We start from the raw sequence: 16901 nt of genomic DNA, 5'->3' as shown, positions 1-16901 counted from the left end.
GCGATAATGTTATCGGGCCCCGTTCGCATCGCCCCTTGTCCCCCCCTCGTAGTCGTCGTCGTCCATAGCTCTGGTTCACATGGAGTCCGCTAGGGGCGCTGCGGTGCGCAATGGCGTTCGTTCCCGACGCGCGCTCTTGTTCCCTCTTCAGCTATGCATGATAACGGTCGGTGCACGAGGGTGTTCGTTCCTGACGCGCGCTCTCTTTCTCTCTTCAGCCATGGATGATAATGATCGCTTCTGATAACGGCGCGCCGGCTATGGATGAAAAGGCGAGAGTAGCGGCTCAACTGCAAGCGGAGTTGAGGGCTCGCAAAGCTGCTGCAGCACGGCGACGCCGGCATGCGGACCCGGAGCTGAGCGCTCGCAAAGCTGCAGCAGTACGGCAACGCCGGCAAGCGGACCCAGAGCTGAAGGCTCGCGAAGCTCGCGCTTGAACCGAGCATCGGCGCCACCAACCTCAGGTAGAGAACGCTTCCGGCGTTTTGCCACCGCTTTCCATGCTCTCGCCGCATCCTGGTCCGCTTACAGGCGTCGGGGGATTCACGGTTACCCGAATGATCCCCCGGTACTTCGCCCACTCATCATCATTCACTTCTGGATATGCGGTGTTTTTATTTCAGTGGAAGCGCTTCACTCCAACACAGAATGTGGGAAAGCCACCTTACAAAGACCAAGCTTACACCGATCCCCTTAATGTCGGCTTCACTTTTAAACAGAAACGCATTGTTGCGAAGATGTTTTTCCATGGGCAATATAAGTGGTCTTATAGTAACATGTGAAGGCCCTAGCTCCTTTTTTATTATTTTATTAATTATTTGCTATTGCCCTAACGACCGCGCGTGTCCAAAATGCTTTAGGCAGGCGAAGTCGCAATTTGACCTGCCAAGGATGCGAGCGCCATCAGGATATCATTTTTGCAAGTAAACTACCCGAGCGCGCCGCTGTAGGTCTGGTAGAAATTCTGGAAAGGGGGTTTGTGTTTACGTGTCCTCGTACCAGAATTAGGTTTTCTCGTACATTCAAATTACAATCCGACGCCGAATGTTAAAGTCGTACTCTACCATTTTTGCTGACAGATTTCACTGTGAGAAATCTAACTTTTGCTCACCAAAACCTTGCACCACGTGGAGGACCTCCGCGGTCCGGGGGGGGGGGGGGGGGGGGGATGGATGACTTCCTCCACCACGGACGCCGACATCCATGCCGACGCCAGATTTTCTACGACACGGGGCCCTTAACCGTATCGCGTTAAGGTGAGGCCGGAACCATAGCCAAAGAGTGTTATGCACTTATACTAGCTTTATAAATTATGGAGTCTGACGCCAGATATTGACCTGTATCATCTTGGAAGATATTTAGGGCAAGCCGAATGTTAACTCACTTTTGACATCAAAATTTGGTCAGATGTGACACTGGAGAGATCATCTGCGAACGCAATAGACTTGCGTTGTAGTGCACGTTGAAAAATCCCAGGTGGTGAAAATTAATCAGGAGCCCTCCACTACGGCGTGCTAGAATCAGAACTGGTTTTGGAACGGAAAACCACAGAATCAACCAACCCTCATAGAGCCACACAATTTGCTATACCATTGTGGCCTTCCAGCAACTGCAAGGCCACAAGTTTTCTACAAATTTTTTTACATAAGCTACCATAAACTGCCAATATATATATATGTTTATAAATATCCAGTGACTATAATTCGCATGTAGCAGAGAACCTTATTTTAAAGCTTCGATAACATTTTATCACAGTCAAGTTTACGTACAAATATCACGTACAAATATTTTCGCAGAGAATTTATAACTGTCTCACGCATTTTAGGAGCGAAGCTCCTTATAGCGGCACCCGTTCGTCCCCGTCGTAGTAGGTAGCCACGTCTAGTTTTATGAATTGCTCAATAGATGGCGTTGTGTGTCCGTATATGTATGTATACCCATATTTACATATATATGTATAGTATAGTATATGTACGTATAGTATAACCGGAAGCCGACTTCCACTTCCGGTTCCGCTTCCGGTTTCGGAAGCCAGCTTCCGGCTTCCGGAGAACGCTTCTGGCGTTTTATGAACAAAAAAGTTGTCGCAGTTTCACCTGAAAGGCGAAGCATCAATTGCGATAGCAAACTTGTAGAGAGCTATACGTAGTAATGATATTAGCTTTATCAGCTGTATAAACTTGGACATGCAGCAGCATCGGCAACACGCAGAACTAATGTCCACGCTGTCGGCGTTTTGCCCGCGTTCGCTCAAAATGCGTGCGGCGTTGGTGACTGTTGCCGGAGCCTCTGATATAAATAGGCACTTGGTGCCGCAGCTAAACGTCGCCTCCCTTCCCTCCCCCTCCCCCACGGCCTCTCGCGCGTCGGAAGAAGGCGCGTTTGCTCTACATATATGGTGATTGTAAAGGAGAAAAGAGACGCCTACTTCTGCAGCCCTTAAGCGAGCATGGCGCAGAACGCGCGTTTGTTCTCCGCCGTGCGTTCACTCCCAGTGAAAGACGCGCCCCTCGCGCCTAAGGTCCCTGTGAACATACAGGGACCTTACTCGCGCCCTTTCACTCGCACATACAGCGTTCGGCGCGCGGCTACGATTTCTTCTCCAAATGACGTCATACGGAACCTCACGACGACGGCGACGGCGACACCGACGGTAGAAATCTGCTTTTGAGTGTCCATATAATTGCTATCGCAATAAATAACTTCCGAAAGTTGTGTCCGTAGCGCGGAATCGAACCAGGGACCGCTCGCTTCCGAACGCGCGGCGCTAACCACTACGCCACGAAGCGCACATAGACACACGCACCACGATGGCAATAAATACCCAACATTAACGAAAGGCCGCGTTTCTAGCGCGTTTCTAACGCGTTTGTGCTATCGAGTTACGGCCCGTGTAAGAAGCTGGTGTAAGACGCTGTGGCCTCTCCGCCTTACCTTCAACGCGTTTCGAACGCGCTGCCCAAGGCGGTGGCAAGTCAAGTTCAAGTCGAGGAGCGTTTATGAATACGGGGGTATACTCTCTCAGCAGTCATGTGATGGCGTCGGCAAACGCGGTGCACGTTCCGGCATGTGTAAATGGCTGCGTAAGACGCTGTGGACGCTCCCCCTTACTAGAGAGTACTGCACGTTTCTAACGTGTTTGTGCTAGCGTCCCCTTAAGCGGGAGATCCGATGATTCCCTCCGGAGCTTCGCCCACTCATCATCATTCACCCCGTGGATATGCTGTGACTTTTTTTTTAACTAGCTCTGTTAGAACGTCTCAATGGACAAATGTGACATAAATTTTTTAAAGTACCTAAAGGTATTAAAATGCTTACGTTGGATCTCAAAACGTTGTACTCACAAATTAGTGGTATTTTGGAGAGAAGTGTATAATACATCATCTTCCACACTATAGATGTATTATTTAGGCCAGTTAAGGGAATTTTGATGTTTTTTTTGTTGCCGAGATGAAAGATTTTATAAATGCTAAATAGAGCACATTTCACCATATATATATATATATATATATATATATATATGCGTGTGTGTGTGTGTGAATAGATGCATTCCACCCTGTGAAAATGGACGTACAACGAAGCTGCTGCCGACGTCACACAAGCACCACCACCACAGGGCGTCGCACCGTCGATACATCGGTGCAGCGTCCACGACCTCGTCAGCGCCCTTTCCGCAGTTGCTTCGACGCCGAGGGGCAAATTCGAGGGCGTCCATGTGCTTGTGCGTAACCCCCGTTCGCAAAGTGATCGTCACTGAAATTTTTAACAGCCGAGCTGTTTAAGCTTTTCGTTTCCCCCTTGTAGCGTTCGAAAAAACTCGCCTAGCGACGACGTCACTGTGCACAGCTGCGCCTCGCTTCGCCTTGCGATCAATAGCCAGTGATAGCCAGTAAATCGATAATCGATCTATAATCGATAAATTCCGGAAAATGCTGGGGATGACTTGGTAGTGCTTAGCCTAGCACAAACGCGTGGCCAATACCTTGCGATAGCCAATCGATAGCAATCGATTGATTCATTGATTTAAATTCCTCTATTAGAGAAAGGGAGGCGCAGGTCTCTATGGGGATGAACAGGGCGTTTCCAGTCTACAAAGTCGTTCACATGGTTAGGGTTTCCAGTCGTTTGAGTGACAGTCACTTGTGCAATTGCTGTGTACGGTCAGGACCGTGGTTTATCAGTCCCCCTAAACCACCCTGATCTAAATTTTTATCATCGGGTTGCCCTGTCCTGCCACCTTTTTTTAAATGTATGTACATAGATACTTGTTTTTTCAAACGACTTTTACCCGCAGTCACCTCCATCGTCTATGGAAATATACAAGTTATTATTACTATTATTATACTCAGATTAGTTTTTGCATACCGCCTAATTGCAAAACAGTCCTAATTTTTTATTCAACTTCTCAGTTGTGATTTTAGATAAAACTTGTTAATGAGAAAATTGTAGAGCAACATGAAAACTTCCCATACAGTTTTCTGTTGCTCAAAACGTGTTAAATAAAAGTGTTTTTTTTCCGAGCCTGAAAGAAGTCCGCGAATACAGACAAAATTGCCGCGCGACTGGCCGCTCGAGGCACTTTGCGTCTATTCGCGGGCTGTACCTTTCTTCGGCGGGCCCCAGGCAATCAGGGAGGAAGATTAGGTATTTAATGTAGCGACACACCAATAAAGGGCACAATTAGACCACAGTGTATTAGGAAAATACACACAAGGCATAAAGATATAAAACAACAACAACTTTATTGATGAATAAAACGCTCAATGGGTGGAGGGCCCCACTGGCTTCCGCGCTCCGGCTTCCTTTTGGTATGATGGCCCCTTGGACCTGTGAATTTGACGGCGCCGCCTCCCATTGTGCGTTCTCCGTCTATTTGTGTGTTTTTATTTTATGTATATGCCGTGCATGCCCATGCGAAGTGGTCTAGGGTTGGTGCGGCCCCGCACCATGGGCATGTGTCCGTATATCATTTCGGATGGATTTTATGGAGAATGTGCAGGATGTTCTATACGAGCTACTCTGTCAGCCTCTTCGTCTCCCCTGATTCCCTCGTGACTGGTTACCCATAAAAGTGAAATCTGGCTCGGAGTTTTATCTCGTATAATCTTATAGGCTGCGGTGCATACTCGTCCCCTGAGGTAGCTTCTGGGTGCCGCTTGAGAGTCCGATAAGATGGTTATTTGTTATTGGTTTGGTCCATCAGTTTTGATAGCAAGAGCTATTGCGATTTCTTCTGCTTCCACGATATTCGTGTTGTGAGTGGAGGCGCTAGTGATTTCTCTGCCGAAGTAGTCAGTGACGGCACCAACCGTTCTTCTCTGCATGCTTGGGTATCTTGCCGCGTCCACGAAGCCGGGGTTTGGTTTCTCTCCATGTGCTTTTCGTACAAGGTACAATTTGTTACATAAACATTCATGGCGGTCGCAAGCTGGAAAAATGGCTGGAAATCTTAACTCAGCTGAATTACGAAGCGATTAGTGTGTTTGCCTTGACCGAAACGCATCTACGAGATTTGGAACAACCACCTGTTATTGAAAATTTTGTATAGAAAGGGTGCAACGAAATAACTGGGTCAAGCAAAGATGGAGGCGCAGGCGTGCTAATTAGGCAAAGTCTGAAGTGACAAAGTGTAAAAGGAACATGTGAGGAGCATTCAGGGGTTAACGGCATATCACAACGCTAGAAATGTGGCTGGTAATTGCTTACCTATTGACAGGTAGTGATAGCGGAGATAGATATAAGGAACTGATTGATTGCACTAAAAGCGATAATAATTAGTTCACGAAATCGGGCCAGATGATATTATATGGGAGATATAAATGCTCACATGAATGATTTAGACGAATATACTGATTACAGCGGTTCTGTAGTGCTGGATCAGTGGGCTGAGCAGAACGTTATAACAGTTAACAGGGATAATATGTGTCATGGACTCGCAACGTGGCATTGCGGACATAGGCAGTCATTTATCCATTACGCCTAATTCTCAGAAACGGTCTACGGATGACTAGGCCATACATACGGAAAAGTTAGCGTGGATAAGCGATTATAACCGTTTAACCTTAAAATTTAGGAGAGATACTAATCCAAAACACGAACCAATATTATCTGAATTTATAAATATGAATGAAAACAAATAACACAGATTGCAAAAAAACATAGAGAATTAAATGGAAGCGTTTCCTACGACAGTGTGGGAATATAAGCAACCGGTGGACGTTGTGCAGAAGGAGATAAGACAGACAAGGAAAACAATTCTTGGAAGGGAAAGAGTGAACACGTAAGTCGCGGAAAAGGAAAAAAAGTAAGCTATATAAAACGGTAAGCAGGCGTCTAGGGATAATCGAGAACCAAGAAGTTGGGGTTACACAAAGGTGAGGTGCTCATTAGATGGAACAAATACTCAAAAAAGAAAAGGGTGGCGAATGAGCTCGTGCGAAAGACAAATAAATACACAAGTGAACGTTGCCTGCGTAACTTGAAAAAGCGACAAAGGCGCACCAAAATACATTCTGAAAGCATGCAAGAGCACTCGGAGTTCCAAGTAAGTATTTCCACAGGGCTATAAGGGATGAAGACGGTAGCACCATCGAAGGAGAGGATGCGCTGCGGTGCATCCCAGACATTGCTAGGGTTAACTTCGGCACAAATAAAGCATAGTTCAGACTAAGACAGATCCAGCCTGAGGTGAAAATTTACCAAAGAAAATTTTTCCTGGAAAATACATTCAGAGCAGGTCCACTACTGTGAAGATTGAAGCCAGCGAAGCTGTGACTGTGGTGGGTCTGCTATAGTGAATATTGCTATAGTGAATTTATCTATTACCATTATTAACTATATTGAGCGTCTTCGGCATGTGTGTCAAAAAGGAAGGACACCGTCGCCTTCTTTTCGCCCGGCGCAGTGGCCAAGTAGTGCGTTTGCTGCGCCAAGTAGACCCCATCGTCATAGACTAGCGTACGAGCCACATCATTCATAGACACGGAACATAGCAGGGCTCGCCAGGATCTTAGAAGATGTGGTGAAAAGAGCGTCCGTCCCATAGCGAGTCAAAAGGGCAACTGATGATAACAGCGCTTGCGCGATCTCTACGTCACGAGACAAATGGGCACAACGATTGGTGGGACGTGCTGCCGTGAAGTATCGCGCCACTTGTGAAAGAGGCATCGGTGGTGGGGAGGGGTATAACAATGAGCTTTAACAATTCGTTTATGTATGTGTATACAAATTCGTTTCGACACCTGTGCTAAGGCACAACTGGCGGGGAATCGCCACCCACATGGAGCGAAACCTCGACTCACATGGAGGCAAGCTTGGCTGATGATGATAGTTTTTTTTTTCTACAGGCGGACACGATCCTGGTTAACGTAGCCCTTAACGGCTTCGCTGTGAAAGCACATCGGAGGAAATATTCGTAATTAGATGAGGCATGGGTATGCTGCAGCAAAAATCGGGAGACCACTCAGCACATCCTAATGAAGATATTACGTAACGTGCAACTTCCATAAACACTTGTAATTAAAGTAAACAGAAGTATCAATCGGTCAGCAGTCGAGATATGCAAGATACGTTTGCGTATTGGTGGGAAAAAAATATCCGCTCCTTCCACTCCGTGATAATGGTCGAACAGCGAAGCTGTGTTAGTTACACCGACTGTTACGAGTGTTACCTGCTGCATGTGTTGCACCTGACGTAATTGTGTAAACACAAGTAAACACATATCTACAACAGCAAACTTATACTGAAACGTTGCGAAGCAAGAAGAGGCAGCGAATTCCGACGATACTCGACCAGTGTCCCGTTCTCTGTCGAACCCAGCAGAGCCACCGCCAGAGGCATCGGCTGTAGTCACGGAACAGCGCGCGCATTCGATGCAAACGCGGAGAAGCGCGGACGGCGTCGGCAGCAGCTCTGCGCGTTGCCTCGCAGATCGCAACCCAGGTGCGATGCGCGTTCGTTATCCGTAATGGCGCGCCGCACAGAAACCCCTTCTCTTATACCCATCGCCTCTCATCCTCGCCCACAGCGTGGCCTCTCATTGGTCGCCTCCTCACCCCTGCGTACGGTCGCATTGGTTGCCTCCTCCCCCAGCGCGTCTCTCCTCCTCTGCTGGTAACCTGACCTGCCCTCTCCGGGCGCGGCTCTCCTGCTTTCCTAGTCATTTGACCTGCGTGACACCGGACAGACGGCGAAGGCTCGACTAAGAACAGCACCGCTGTTAAAGAAACAGGGAATTGACTGATACGACCGTATTCATTAAATGCAGAGGCAGCGGTAGAAGCTAGATAGAGCAGAATAAAGAGATACATACAAGAATGCTAGAATTAAGGAAAAGAATTGATAGCAAAAATGTGGGAAGCTTGCACTAGTGGTGCAAGGCCGGAGTAAACAGCGGAGCTGGTGATCAACCTAGCTTCTTCCAGGTTAAACTAGGTTTGGCTAAGTTTTCCTAGGAATGCTAAGTGCTGCTGGCATGGTATTCCGAATCGGCTCACCGCCGACGCGCAGATTCTAGCTCGGCCGCGCGACGCGCTTCAAGATGAGCGGCTTCTTCTTCGGGTGTCGGGACCTGCTTTGGTTGTCCCATGTCAAGGCTACATGTGCCCACCACAGAGTCAACGAGAGTTCTTCGGCTCTCGTGGCGGCTCCGAGCTTTATCTCCCCGTTGACGTCACGGCCAAGCTGCGCCTCCACACTTGCTGGGGCATGCAATTATACCGATTATGCCGATCGTGCAATTATACTTCACCTGTTATATCTTTTTGTACTACTGATGAAAATAAATTCAACTTCAACTTCATGGCTAGTCGAAATTTGCCGAGCCGCCGCTAGAGGCGCCTGCTGCAGTCACGGAGTAGGGAGCCTACAGCGTTGCATATAGGCTCCCTATCACGGACACCGCGCGCACTCGGTGCGAACTCGGGGAAACGGAGAAGCGCGAACGGCGTCGCAAGCAGCTCTGTGCGTTGTCTCGTTGGTGCTGCTACAATTTATTTCTTTCTCTCTCTCTCCCTAGCATAGCGCACGCCGCGCGCATGCTAGGGAGAGAGAGCTCTTCTTAACCTGCCATGTCAAGGCAACATGTGCACGGCATGGAAAGGAGGTGAAGCACACGCCGCTTCTCGATGTGGCTGCTAGGCAACGCGCGGTTACATCATCGCCAGGAGCAGTTTATGTTCGCACTAAGCGGCGCAACCAAGAGCTTAAACAGCTCCGCTGTTAATACGCGTAATTCAAGCAGACTATACTCCAGCCAAATGGATGGAGTATACGCATCACCAATGCTAATGCTGTGGCGCCATCTGCTAACTAGAAATCAAACCAGTTTTACGGCTCGATGCCGTGTCTGTTGTCCTAGCAGCGTGAAAAAAAAAAAACCAATCTGAATTACTACGACAAAAGATACCTAGTGATTTGACCTCAGCTTGAGATGAGACTTAGCGATGACGGATTTTGCCGCTTGTTTCTTGCTGAGAGGACGAAGAGGCATTAGCAAGCCAGAATTCGGATCGAAGTGGTTTGTCGGAGCTGTATGGGTGCTGCCATGTTTGTATAAGCTGATCGCGGTTAGCGTGGCCTATTACGGCTACCGGCGGTAACTGCCAACGGTTATTCTCGGTATACGACGTGCATGCACAAAGGTCCTAACATGTCACGTATCTCTGTACCGTTTTTTGTAGCGAGCAAGAAATGGCGCAGTTTCGCCCGATAGGCGAAGCATCAGTTGCGATAGCAACTTAGTAGAGAATACGGAGTTAGGATAGTAGATTTATCAGCTGTATAAAATTGCACATGCAGCAGCACCAGCAACGCACAGAACTGGTGTCGACGCCGTCGCCATTTTGCCCGCGTTTGCACCGAACGCGCGCGTCGTTGGTGACTGTTGCCAGGGCCTCTGGGGGTGGTTCGGAGGTTTTCGACGAGATCAGAACGGGAAACTCGTCGAGCAGCGTCGGAAGTCTTTACCATCCTCGCAACGTTTTTATATAAATACGCATTTGGTGCCGCAGCTAAGCGTCGCCTCCCCTCCCTCCCTCCCTCCCTCCCTTCCGTCCCCCCACGGCCTTTCGCACGACGAAAGATGTCGCGTTTGCTCTCTATATATGGTGATTGTAAAGGAGGAAAGACGCGCTTAATTCTGCAGCCCTTCAGGGTGGTGGTGGTGGTGGTGAAAAACATTTATTGAACTAGTTGCAGAGAGGTTCAATAAATGTTTTTCACCACCACCACCACAGGGAGCACGGCGTAGAACGCGCGTTTGTTCTCCGCCGTGCGTTCGCTCCCCGTGAAAGCGCGCGTCCCTCGCGCCCTTTCACTCGCACATACAGCGTCCGGCGCGCGGCGACGATTTCATCGCCGCTGACGTCATACGAAACCTCACGGCGACGCCGACGGCAGAAATCCTCTTTGAGTGTTCGTATAATTGCTATCGCAATAAAATAAAACTGTCTAGTGTAGCCGAAAATCAGCCAGTTACTCCCGGAAATACGTATACGCGTATATCGCTGCGCAAGGATATTACAGTATATGTACGCCTCTGACCTTCGGCAGTGCTGACAACTGCTTGCTAGATGAAGTATAGGTGACGATTTGTCCCCGCCCCGTTTCAAAGGGAATGACAATATGTTCACTTCCAGGCTGGTCATTTCACTACCAATGGAGCCAACTCATTAGATATGCAATTTTAGGACTCTCGCTTCAGTAACAGCAAGGCCAAAAGGTTTCCCTATAATTTTTAGGCTTCAGTACTGTAAGCTGCCAATATATATCTGTGTTTAGAAACCCAGTGACTATATTTCGCATATAGCAGCGAACCTTATTTTCAGGCTTTGATAACATGTTATCGCAGTCGCGTCTAGGCACAATTATCACAGCTTTATTTTAACCGTTCCGTGCGCTTGTATTCTTAACCTCAATTGAGCGTTGACATGCTTTGGGAAGGTACTCGCACTTTTGCCATTCTAAATCGTAATACGCTTGTTACAAGGGCGTTCCTAACGACATCGCTAAGCGCGGTGAGCTCGGTTTCACCTCAGGCGGAACGCCAGTTAGGTAGCTAACAGCGTTACTTGTTACCGCGGTTGCCGTTAACTGTGGTTAGTGCAGTTACACAGCAGACAAACCGGCGGTTAGCATGCTAACCACGGTTGACGGCAAACCGAGCTTGGCATCCTCGGTTGAGCGCAGCCGCCAGCTCATAAACCGAAAAGATGGCGGAACTATCGTCGGCGTCGAGTACAGCACGGGCTCCTCGCAGTCGTCCTCCCGAAAGCGCGTCACCTGGCCCTACGCGACAACGGCAGCACCGATACGAATAATGGAGGACAATGTACCGGCACCGACGCTAGAACATCCGGAATCCACAACATAAATGGAGAACTTGCTCTCCATTTATGTTGTGGACAGCCCGTATGAGCTATCCGATTAAATTTCTTGTTGCTGAAAGGCTTAATTTTAAAATAACTTTAACGGTTATTTCCTCTTCTATGTTACGGTAACGTTACATTTGTTACAAGTTCCGTTCGTCTTTAGATATTGAATGAGAGTTCGTTGTTTGTTCTTGATCTTACCGTATTCCAATGGTTGGTTGCATAGTGCTTCCTCAGTTTCACCCATGATTGCTTAGCAACTGTGTAGTGCTTGACTGTTTATACGCAAAAAAAAAAAACATCTCATGTTTTGTGGATTTTCTTCCTTTATATTCCAGTATTTTAATAATTATGCAGATGCAACGCATATCTTGTAATTTTTCTGATCTGGTAAATAAAATTCTATAAATCTGCTCATTTTATGACCCTGTCTTTGGCATAAAGGAAACTGCATGGTGCGCTCAATCATCTCTAAGAGCTATTTTGCGTTGGCACGATGAAAGTGCACGAGCGATTGCGGCCTAATTGTTAGAGTAGCGGGCTTCGGTGCTGGGATAGCGAAGTCAACCTAGCCCATAATTAGCTTGTTTAAGTGTGAACAATTTGATAGAACAGCAGCAGCACCCAGCAACCAGGATCAGGAAAGTCCGGTAATGTTCGCGAAGAAAGCTTTGCTTTAATGCGATGACCTGGTCGGCTGAACGCAAGTCTTCCCGCTGACGAAGTACCGTACACTGTAAGGCTAATGCGCCTGCGATGGGCACTGCTTTTTATATGATTTCGTTTAGTATTGAGCGTTATAGGGAGCCAATGTCATGTGCTCATCCACCCAGCCTGCGCGTCGCACTGTTGTCGTTGGCGCGCGGATGTCGCGCGCAAGTGTATGTTGCACTTGTCACTTGCGTCGCGCATGTAGGCTCCTTAACGCCTTGGTCGGTATCGAAGACGCAAAGAAAGGCCAGCGATGCGTCTTGCGTCCCAGACCCTCTGTAGCAATATGGCCAGGGCGTCCGTAGAAAGGCGTAGCGGAACGCCGGCATCGGTGCATCAGGAAGGGGGGGGGGGGGGGGGTATTCTGAAAGTGTTGTCTCAGAGGACACGACGTCCATTTCCCCTGCTGCTGAAGTGCTGATTGGCTTCAATGAGATACGAGAGATAAGTATCCCACCCGTCTTCTTTTCGCTGGTACAGCTCCAGCCAATCAGCAGCAGCAGCAGAAATGAATGCATTCCGCCCCAAGGGAATGCGGGCGCCATTGCCGGGATCGAACTCGGGACCTCGAGCTCAGCAGTGCAAATCCACATTCACTGGGCCACCGCTTCGTGTTGTGGTAAGCCAGACCCAAGTAATTTTCTGCAGGTGTGACAGCTGATTTTCACTGCTTCGCTGCTTGGGACTTATGAGCTAATAATAAGTTAAAGCTAATAACGTCGTGCGACAAGGATGATTAAACGATAGTGTAACCAGAGTGTAAAAAAATGCGCCGTTCTTATTACTCGACATTTGCCAGCAGCATCGGCTGCCAACTATTTCCCGTAAAATGTACAGGCGCGCGTAATTTCATTACAAAGCACCGCAATAACGCGACGTCATAATTACAGTAGTTTGCGTAAAATACACAAGTCTGTAATTTCATTCCACAGCACCGCAGTAGCAGGCCGTAATATTACAGTTATTGCACGTCAAATATACTGGCTTCTGTAATTTGATTACACGGCACCACCTGGCATGCCGTCATAGTTACAACAATTTTAGCAGTATTTATGTAAATTTTCAAACCCTGCTTTTGCACAAAAGCGAACGTGCTACATTTATTATTTATCATAAGAATATGCCATTTGCTGTAGAAGTGCCCTCTATTTTGTACTCTTGCTGCAACGACTTCCGCCTTTACCAGGCCCAAGATACATTATCGTTCACTAATTATACATTGCATGCGAAGAAAGAGAAAAGGTAGCACCCTCTCTATGAGCTTGATTGATGGATGGATGGAAACAACTTTATTCAAATCCGGCGAAGTTTAAAGACCCGGACTCAGGTCTCCCATGAGGGGACTTCGAGGCCTTGCCTCGTCGCCGCCTCCCGGGCCCGCTGGACTGCCCACTGTTGTGCCTTGAGGTTGGAGCTGCGCAGACCGGCGGCCCACTTCGACGCAAGAGCCTCCGGAGCTACTACCATTTTCGCCGCTATAACAGGACACTGCCGCAACATGTGTGAGAGTGTGGCTCTAGTTGCCTGACATAACTTGCAAAGAGCACTCGGGTATTGCGTGGGGAAAATGTGCCGCAATCGCGCCGGACTGGGGAAGGTGTGTGTCTGCAGTTGTCGCCAGACGACTGCCTGGCAACGTTTCAATTTGCGGTGGGGTGGGGGCAATATCCTCCTGCCTAACTGGTAGTGCTTGGTGATATCATTATATCTGACTAAGCGTTCTCGTGTGTTTCGCACCAGGAGGTCCGAACTCGAAGAGGGTGTCTCAAACTCGGCGCGGCAGGTCAGTTCTCGCCACAGAGCGGTGTGCCACCTCATTCAAGTTAGGGGGGCCCTCGTCGTTGGGGATGGCGACGTGCGCCGGGAACCACGTGATCGCGGTGCTATCGAAGTGCTGTCGACCAGCTTTCCTTAGGATCTGAAGACCGCCTTAGGAGCTTGACCCTATTAAAAATGAGATAAATAGGTCCGATATTTTCTATGTTATAAACTACTCCTTGTTTTTAATGTATCGGGATTATTTAGCTACTTTCCAGTCGTATCGCATCCAGGCGTTGTTTATTGAATGGTTTATAATTATCAGGAGCTCACCAAGGAGATCGTTCGAATAAACTTTTTATCAGATGAACTTCAATTTCTTTCGGACCAGGAGCTGACGAGGGTAAGTGTCGAATCACTTGAGCTAATTCAGGCAATATAACTTCAGTAAAGTCTAACGTTAAGGCTCGTTTTTGAGGTATGTGATGTAGGCGATGTGAACATAGACTCCACGCATTTAGGAATGAATTCTAGAGATTTTCATTACATTTGACGACGGGATTACATAGTGAATATAAATTGGCGATGGCAGTAATTTGCGATATCTCATAGGTCTAAACAGCGCTTTTTGGTTTTTAGGTTTTCAAAGGATATCGCAGTGTTTCTTATCGTAATCTTCTTTAGAATGATCGGCTGGGTCTTTAAATACAGCGGCGTGAAAGTTTTAATCAGACCACTTTTTTTCTGAGACTGGTTATAAATTAAGACGATGCTTCCAAGCTGCCTGTCATGGTTGGTCATGGTCGTGTACAGTCTGGATTCCACCAAGGAATAGAAGAGGCTCTGTTGGCAGATTCAACAATAATTTCAGCTGTTGTGTACGATGTTTCAATTACAGCCCACATTTTCATAGCTTTGGAATCTTCGTGCTCTTCACAATGGAAAGCCAAATGTGCTTTTAGATCATTTTTTAAATTTATTGTTTTTTACGAATAAGGGGACCTGAGAGCATGATGGCATTATGGGGCAAGCAATTAGAAACAATATTGGAAAGTCGTAATTGCTGGCAGCGAACTTGTGACCTAAAACCTAGATTCGAGGCTGAGCGCGACCGATCGCAAATAAATGTAGGAAATATGGCATCGACCAAAGACGGATTGTTACCTATAACCCATTCCCACAGGCGTTTGCCACTTTGGTCAGTTCTAAAACCCCAACATGTGTGACGGGAATGAAATCCTCAAAGTGATTTTTCCCCTTACACCATGTGGTCACAGGAATTCAAACATCGAGTCTCCGTACACCCCAAGGAAAGTACAAATTTACTAAAGAAAAAGGTAGGCAACCTGGTAAACTTATTTCTGAGCCAAAAATTTTACTTGCAGAAAACATATGCTTATATGAAATCTTCGTTTTCAGAGTAATTCTCACAGAAACAAAGAATGCTGAACCTTCGCCTTTCGATGGATGGTCATGTCGGAGGAGGAGGAGGAATAAACATTTATTACGGAACCAGCACTTTAAGATGGCCGGGCCTAAGTCTCCCATGAGGGGACGTCGAGGGCTTGCCTCGCCGCCGCCTCACGGACGTGCTGGGTCGCCCAGGTTTGGTCGTCGAGGGCGGAGCTCCACAGAGCCTCACGCAACCTCGACGAGAGGGTCGTGGTGTTAATGTGTGTGTACTGTGCTGGGCACTCCCACAGCATATGCGGAAGCGTAGCCGGGTGAGTGCCACAGCACGGGCAGTTGGAGGTATTGTAAACTTCAGGGAATATATGGTGGAGGCGGGCGGGGGTGAAGGGTACGTATTTGTTTGTAGCAGACGCAGGGTGGTAGCCTGCGCCCGGCTGAACTTGGGGTGAGGTGGGGGGAAGGTTCGGCGACTAAGGTAAAATGCCTTAACGAGATCGTTGTAAGTAGTCAGACTGTCCCTGGTGTCCAACTCGTCTCCAGTGTCTCCGGCGCGGTTGACTATAGTCCTCGCGCAATGGAGTGGGTGACCTCGTTGAGGTTGGGGAGGTGTGGGTGGACAGTGCCCGCGTGGGCCGGGATCCATGTCAGGGAGATCATGCTTTCTTTAGAGTGTGGTGCCTGGCGGAGGATACGAAGAGCTTGAGGAGAAATACGGCCTTTGCTGAAGTTAGTGACGGCTGAGCGAGAGTCACACACGATGGTGTGACAGGTGGGATCTAGAGTGGCCAGGGCGATGGCCACTTTTTCAGCCGTTTCGGCAGTGGGGGTAATGACGCTGGAGGCGTGGTGTAGGACTCCATCACGTGTGGCGACGGCCACAAATCGTGTGCCATGGGAATATTGCGCTGCATCAACAAATGTAACGCCAGGTACACGAGCAAAGGCTTTTATGATTGCTCCGGCCCGAGCTTGGCGCCGGGCCCTGTTATATTCAGGGTGCATATTTCTAGGAATAGGGTCTGTGTGGATCCAGCTACAGATGTCAGTCGGGATCGATTGTTTGGGGCCCTGCTGCTGATGGTAAGTAAAGCCAAGCGTAGATAGAATAAAGCGTCCCGTTTCAGTAAGGGTGAGCCGTTCAAGCTGAGAGCGTTGTTGTGCTTCAATGAGTTCGGCAAGGGTGTTGTGAACTCCTAGTTGGTTGAAGAGTTCAGTACTGGTGTAATGCGGGAGGCCAAGTGCTTGCTTGTAGACCCCTCGTATGAGGGTAACGAGCTTGTTTTCTTCAGCCCGGTACCAGTTGAGGTACGCAGCAACGTAGGTGATGTGGCATATTACAAAGGACTGCACGAGGCGGAGAAGGCTTTCTTCTTTGAGTCCCCCTCGTCGGTTGGAGATACATTTAAGAAGACGTAGGGTGTTTTGAGATTGGGCGCAGATCTTGTTGAGAGCCAAGGCATTGGAGCCGTTGGTAGAGATGGTCAGAGCGAGGACCCGGATTCTAGGGACGTGTGGTATACGACTGCCATCTTGAAGGCGTAAGGTGATAGAGTCACAGGGTTGGTGCTCAGATTGGTGTTTTGGAGGGCGTCCCCGCTGAATGGGCTTGTAGAGAAGAAGCTCCGATTTAGCCGGCGAACAGCGCAGTCC

This window comes from Dermacentor silvarum, chromosome 11, assembly GCF_013339745.2.
Source record: "Dermacentor silvarum isolate Dsil-2018 chromosome 11, BIME_Dsil_1.4, whole genome shotgun sequence".
Taxonomy (NCBI): domain Eukaryota; kingdom Metazoa; phylum Arthropoda; class Arachnida; order Ixodida; family Ixodidae; genus Dermacentor; species Dermacentor silvarum.
Note: the sequence above shows the minus strand (reverse complement) of the source record.